General features: G+C 39.0%; 1 pseudogene; it reads left to right on the forward strand.

The window, feature by feature from the left end:
* Positions 1 to 319: 319 nt before the first annotated feature.
* On the forward strand, positions 320 to 727 carry LOC102239569 (annotated as a pseudogene).
* The last annotated feature ends 6257 nt before the right edge of the window (positions 728 to 6984 follow it).

Here is a 6984-nt window from a genome sequence, read left to right on the forward strand (position 1 = left end):
GGGGTTGGTATCTGTTGATTATCATTTCCCCTGATAATTGGTCACATTCTCCTTGTCCTTTGCTTATGTAATTTTGGGTTGTATTCTAAACTTTTTGAATATTAAATTTTGTAGACATGAATTCTGTTAAAATTTTCTAAGGGATGTTATTATTATTGTTGTTGTTGTTTTATCAGGTAATCAACCCAGTAAGCTACAGACTGTAAGTTTTTATAATCACTTTCTAGACAGCAGGCAAGACATCGGAGTGTGCAGCATCCTCAAACTTGCCAGCAAGTGAGCAGATCCTCTGCACCCCCCAAGGACTGTTGCTGACACCATGGTGGATCCCCAACGCACCTCATCCCCCAGCTTCGGGACCACCTTTACCAACTTCTTGCGCACCCAAAAGGCAGTTCTCCTGATAGCTGAGATTATATTCTGCATAGTGGTTCTGTGCTGCTTCCGGGCCGCAGAATACTACTACCTGTCGGTGGCTGAGTTGGTCCTTGGTATTTTCTTCTTTATCATCTACTCAGGTGGCCTGCAAAACAACATACCCTGGATCAGCTGGCCCTGGTGTGATTTTCTCCGAAGCTTTGTAGCAGCAATTCTCTACCTGATCGCCTCCATTCCTGCCCTTTCTGTGAAAGGAAGTAGCTCTGCAACCATCGAAGGGGTTATGGGCATATTCGCTGTATGCCTCTTTGGCTATGATACGGCTATCTCTCTCCCCTTGAGGCAGTAAAGACATACAGCAACCTCTACTGACCTGCAGATGGCCCAGCATAGTGAATTCCCTTAATTTCTCTCTGCAACCTGCAAATAACTCCTTCATTGAATTAACTCCTCCACCCCTATAACATGTCCAGCCAACTTCTAGTTCCCTATTGAGGTAAAAAATGCCTTTATTGGAATAATTTGTCTTCCAGCCTGCCAATCAACCCTCCTGATTGTGGCCACCTTTATGGATGCACCTAAGTTCCCATTGTGCAGTATCCAAAAGGAGACACTAATTCTGCCTGGACTATGCCCCAACCTAAGCCACAAAACGAGTGAGGAAGGCACCTGAGATTTCAGACTCCAGGGTCCAGCTTATAATACCACTCCAAATAACCACCTCTGTGTGGGGGTGGTTCACTGGAGGAAAAAATAAATAATAAACAGATTGTTAGAACCAAAAAAATTACTTTCTGTGGGCAGCAGTTCCAATCTCAGTTCAGTTTTTTAAACCTTATTGATGCTGCTTTGGGTATGTTCAACATGTACATCTCTAAGAGGTTGGTTCAGATCTGGTTGGTGGTTTAACACTTAGTTCAAGTTTCAAAATGTTTGCTGATTTGGTCTGTCCCATGTTTATGAAGCTCAAGGGTAAACTGGGGACTTGTCTTGTTTCTTACACAGTATTGAGCCATCTTATTCTCCAGCTCACTTCTCTCCTGGACTCCTCCTATACTCTCTGCCCCACAGAGTACCTATTTCTCAATTTTTCTGTGCAAAATATGAGGTTTCTTTTAGAGTTTTAACTTAGCAGCTGTGTACTTGGGGCCTGTTCTTGGGGCAAAGCCATATGAGAAAAGAAGGGAAATAATGGAAAACTCATTTTCAAATATGTTGCTTCTTTAAGTTTTGACTCCAGTCCACAATTGACCTGATTTAATTTACTTTTAATAGCCTTCAGGTGTTGTTTTTGTGTATTTTCTCCAGAGATTTTAGTTGTAATCAGGAGGAGAGATAGCCCATAATAGATATACTCTATCGTGGTCATAATTGGAAGCCATATCTTAATATTTGATGTAAGGAAAATTTTCTAAGGATGTTTATGAAGATATAAAAATTTAACATAATGGAAGACAGAGGTCTTAAAGATCACACAGTTTAATGGAACTCCCTCAGTAGCTGTCTGGGATAGGACTGGGTAAAGAGTGAGTGCTAAGTATAGACAACAACCATCAAGTGTATCCTTAAAATAAATGCCCGAAGTCAGAACTCAAACATTCTAGTTATGCTGAGATATCTCGATGCCCTTTTTCATATTATTCTTCAGCCTTGCACAAATAGCCTTTATTGATGTCTAGGATAATGATTTAGAATGTATGCTACTCCAAGCTCTAAGCAGTCCATAGAGCCCTTTCAGGGCCAAAAGTACTGGGAAGTAGCTGGACTCTCTGGTGCTATTCCTTTTCTTAATTAGCACAGCCCATTTTTGCTTTTCATATTGGATTGTATCATAAGATCTCTTAACAATTAAGATTTACACTGGTAAAAAAAAAATCATAGAAAGCCACTAGCAATCGCCTTATGTGATGGTGCCTTCCATCTCTTTTCCTCCGATGCTTGTAAAATAGCTGACATACTCTAGATAGGAAATACTGAGGACTTTTCAGGGATTGCCTGGGGCCCTAGGGAAGGTTCAGAGCAGTAAAAGTGTCACAACAGAGTACATAATGTGTAATTCCATTTCTATGAAATTTTAAAACACATAAACCTAATCTATGGTGATAGAAATCAGAATATTGATTAACCTTAGTGATTGATTTATGGGGAGAGAAGATGAGGAAATATTTGGGAGTGTTGAAAGTGTTCTATAATTGATTTGGTTAGTGCTCACATAAGTGTATACATATGTAAAATTCCATTGAGTTGTACACCTAAGATTTGTTCATTTTATTAGATAAAGTTATATCTTTTTAAAAAAAAAATCTGTGCCTATGACAATGAATGGGCTATTTAAAAAAGAAAAAGAGCAGGCCAAATTAAAATGAAAACAAATTGAAATGAAAACATGCTAGGCAATTCCTCAAGGAAACCAAAAATTTTAAATGCAGTAACTCAAATAAAATCCATTCTGGAGGCTGGATACAGCTTTCTCAATGAAAAGCAAACAAATAAATAAATAAAATCAGTGTTTCAGAAGGCAAATTTATTTGAGAAGGTTTTCCAAAATGTAGAAGAACATTGGAAAAAAAGAGAGAGAGACATAAGGAGAACAAAGATGAGATCCTAAGTATTGAGAATAGATGTTCCAAAAGAAGAAAATAAGATAAATGGAGCATAGACAATAAATTAATACAGTATAAGAAAATTTTCCTGAGGTGATATAATACCTGAGTCTTTTAAAGAGTACCCTCTTCCAGAAAAAAAAAAAAAAGACGAGAGATCCACCAGTAGTATTATCTAGTATTTTTCAACTTCATAAATACTCAAAAAATCCTACATGAGCTGCACGAGAAAATGTTTCCTATAAAGTAGCAAAAAAACAGGTTGGTTTTTTACTTTTCCCCAGTAGCACGAAGACTAAAAAATAATGGAGTAAATCCAAAAAGTTTTTAAGGCAAAATTTGTGAATCAAAACTACTATATCTATCCATGTTATCATTGATGTATGAGGACAACAGACATTCTTAGATATTTTCTAGCTCTCACCTAAGTATTCTTCATTTTAAAATTATTTAAGGTTTTACTTTAGACCACTCAAAATGAGTAAAAATTAAAATTCAAGAAAACAAATTCTCTACAAGGACTGGAAGCAAATATAGAAATTAAACACATAGATGGAGGTTTCTCAAAAAACTAAAAAGTGGAACTGCTTTATAACCCAGTGATTCCACTTCTGGATAAATATCCGAAGAAACCCCAAACACTAATTCAAAAGAATATATGCACCCTTATGTTTAATGCAGCATGTTTATAATAGCCAAGCTGTGGAAGCAACCCAATTGCCCATTAATAGATGAGTAGACAAAAAAGTGGTTTTATATATATATATCCTATATAATAAAGAGGTAATATGCAAATTAACCCTCATGCCCTCACAAGATGGCTGCCTATGCCGGTGTGGGGGGCAGTTAGGAGCGACCAGGCCAGCAGGGAGGGGGCAGTTAGGGGCAACGTGGCTGGCAGCGGGGAGCAGTTAGGGGCAACCAGGCCAGCAAGGGGGTGCAGTTGGGGGCGATTAGGCCTGCAGGGGGGTCAGTGAGGGGCGACTAGACTGGCAGGGGGCAGTTGGGGGCAACCAGGCCAGCAGGGGGGGCAGTTAGGGGCAACCAAGCTGGAGAGGGGGGCAGTTGGGGGTGATCAGGCAGGAAGGCAGGTGAGTGATTAGGAGCCAGTAGTCCAGGATTGTGAGTGGGATGTCCTGTATTGGAGAGGGTGCAGGCTGGGTTGAGGGGACTACCCCCCATGAATGAATTTTGTGCACCAGGCCTCTAATACATGTATGAATATTATTCAGCCATTAAAAAAAATGAAATCTTAAAATCTGTGACAACATGGATGGGCCTAGAACAGCTGTGGGCAAACTACGGCCTACGGGCCGGATCCGGCCCGTTTGAAATGAATAAAACTAAAAAAAAAAGACCGTACCCTTTTATGTAATGATGTTTACTTTGAATTTATATTAGTTCACACAAACACTCCATCCATGCTTTTGTTCTGGCCCTCCGGTCCAGTTTAAGAACCCATTGTGGCCCTCAAGTCAAAAAGTTTGCCCACCCCTGGCCTAGTGAAATAAATCAATCATAGAAGCACAAATAGCAGTTCAGTAAAATGGCTGGGTAAAAGATAACTATATCATAATCAACAATACTTCTATCAATAATCATCAAATAATCAAAACAAACTTCCTATACAGTACAGCAATCATGGTTTTAGGATACTCAGAAATAATCACAGTGAGAAATATGTGTGGCCCAGGTGATAAAAATCTACACTGAGTGGCCAGATTATTATGACCACCTGACATTTGTAGGCAAATTAGCCATACACTGCATTATATGGGATAGGGAAGCCGAAGGCCTGTTTGAACACCTTTGCTATCTGCAGTTACCAAGATAAAATGTCTCCAATTCACACAGGAACACAAGGATTGGACAGTTGAGCATTGGAAAAAAGTCATGTGGTCCAATGAATCACGTTTCCAGTTGCATCATGCAGATGGCAGAATGAGAATTTGGCGGAAACAGCATGAAAGCATGTACCCCACATGCATGAGTACAACCCTTCAAGCTGGTGGGGGCAGTGTTATGGTTTGGGGCATGTTTTCCTGGCATGATTTGGGTCCTTTAAATTTGTGTGGAACAACGTCTGAATAGCACAACATACCTAAGTATCGTTGCTGATCGACTTCATCCTATCATGTTGATGGCATATCCCAATGGAGGTGACTTCTTCCAACAAGACAATGTGCCATGCCACGGTGCTCGTATTGTGCAGGAGTGGTTTCAAGAACATGAGGGAGACTTTACCTTGCTTAGGTGGCCCCCACAATCACCAGATCTCAATCCAATTGAGCATTTGTGGGACGAAGTTAAAAGAGCCATCAGGCAGCTGGTTCCACAACCATCAAATCTCACAGAACTGGACAGTGCTATTCATCAGGCATGGTGTCAGATTCCTCGCATCACCTTTCAACATCTCGTGGAGTCAATGCCAAGAAGAATCACTGCAGTATTGAAGGCAAAAGGTGGCCCAACAAAGTACTGATGGGGTGGTCATAATAATCTGGCCACTCAGTGTATAAAACATTATCATATATATTTTTAACTTTTGAATAAAAGTTACTAATTTTTGATTGGGAAGATGGAATATCATAAAGATTTTATTTACAAATTAAGTTATAAATTTAAAATATTTTTCAGTTTAAATGCCAGTGGAATGGAGAGGAATAGGGAGGTTCTTGAAAAGTTATTCCAAAAAATAATATGTAATGATAACTGATTACAACAGCTTAGGAACTTATTTTAAAAGAAAAGTAACAGACTAGCTGGTGTGGCTCAGTGGTTGAGCATCTACATGTGAACCAGGAGGTTAAGGTTCGATTCCCAGTCAGAGCACATGCCCGGGTTGCGGGCTCAATCCCCAGTAGGGGGAATGCAGGAGGCAGCTGATCAATGATTCTCATCATTGATGTTTCTATTTCTCTCTCCCTCTCCCTTCCTCTCTGAAATCAATTACATATGTATGTAATTTTTCTTTCTTAAGAAAAAACAGTGCCCTAACCAGTTTGGCTCAGAGGAGAGTGTCAGACTGCAGACCAAAGGGTTCCAGGTTCGATTCCAGTCAAGAGCACCTACCTCAGTTGTAGACTCCTCCCTGCCAGGCCCTGGTCGGGGCTCGTGCAGGAGGCAACCAATTGATGTGTTCACATTGATATTTGTCTCTGTCTTTCCTTCTCTCTTCCACTCTCTCTAAGAATCAATGGAAAAATATCCTTGACCGAGGTTTCAAAAATGGAACACAAAGCAAAAAAAAAACAACCTCATGAATAAAAATGTTTATAGTAACACTATTTATAGGATGAACAGAGTAGTAATGGATAAATAAGCTATGATAAACAACTGGGATGAAATATTATGCAGGTATTAAAATTTATGTTTAAGAAAAAAAATGATTATTTGATTATGTAAACTGAAAAACAGTATACAAGAACTGTATACACAGCATGTAAAACAATTCTTTGCAGGGGGAAAAATTAAAGAAAAACTTGGAGATTTTCAATAGTGAGTGGTGGGAATATGGGTGATTTTGGTCTCTGTCTTACTTTTCCTTATTTCATAAAATTTTAAAAATAAGCATGTACTATTTTCACAATGAAATGGAAAAATATAATTTTTGCTTTTAAAGTCTAGACCAGGGGTGGGCAACCTTTTGGTGAGTGCGTGCCAAAACCAGCAAAATCTCTGACTCAAAATTCTTCTGCGTGCCAACCCTAATTTTTTGAGAACATGTTATGCCTACTTGATATCTCTTAAGGTGTACGTATGTGGAAAACCTTGAAGAAATAATAAAATTCATTCGAGCGACAAAAACACAGTATATGATGATGAAAAATACATTTATTTATGATAATGAATACATTTATTTTTTAATGTATACATGTATACTGATAGTCTAACAGAAAACTTTATGACTCCGTTTGATATTATCAGTGGTGGGTCTGCTGCTGCATCACTGATGACAGAGGTTTTACATCAGGTTTATATTTCATGACCTTCAGAGATATGC

Source organism: Myotis brandtii, unplaced genomic scaffold (assembly GCF_000412655.1).
Source record: "Myotis brandtii unplaced genomic scaffold, ASM41265v1 scaffold154, whole genome shotgun sequence".
NCBI lineage: Eukaryota > Metazoa > Chordata > Mammalia > Chiroptera > Vespertilionidae > Myotis > Myotis brandtii.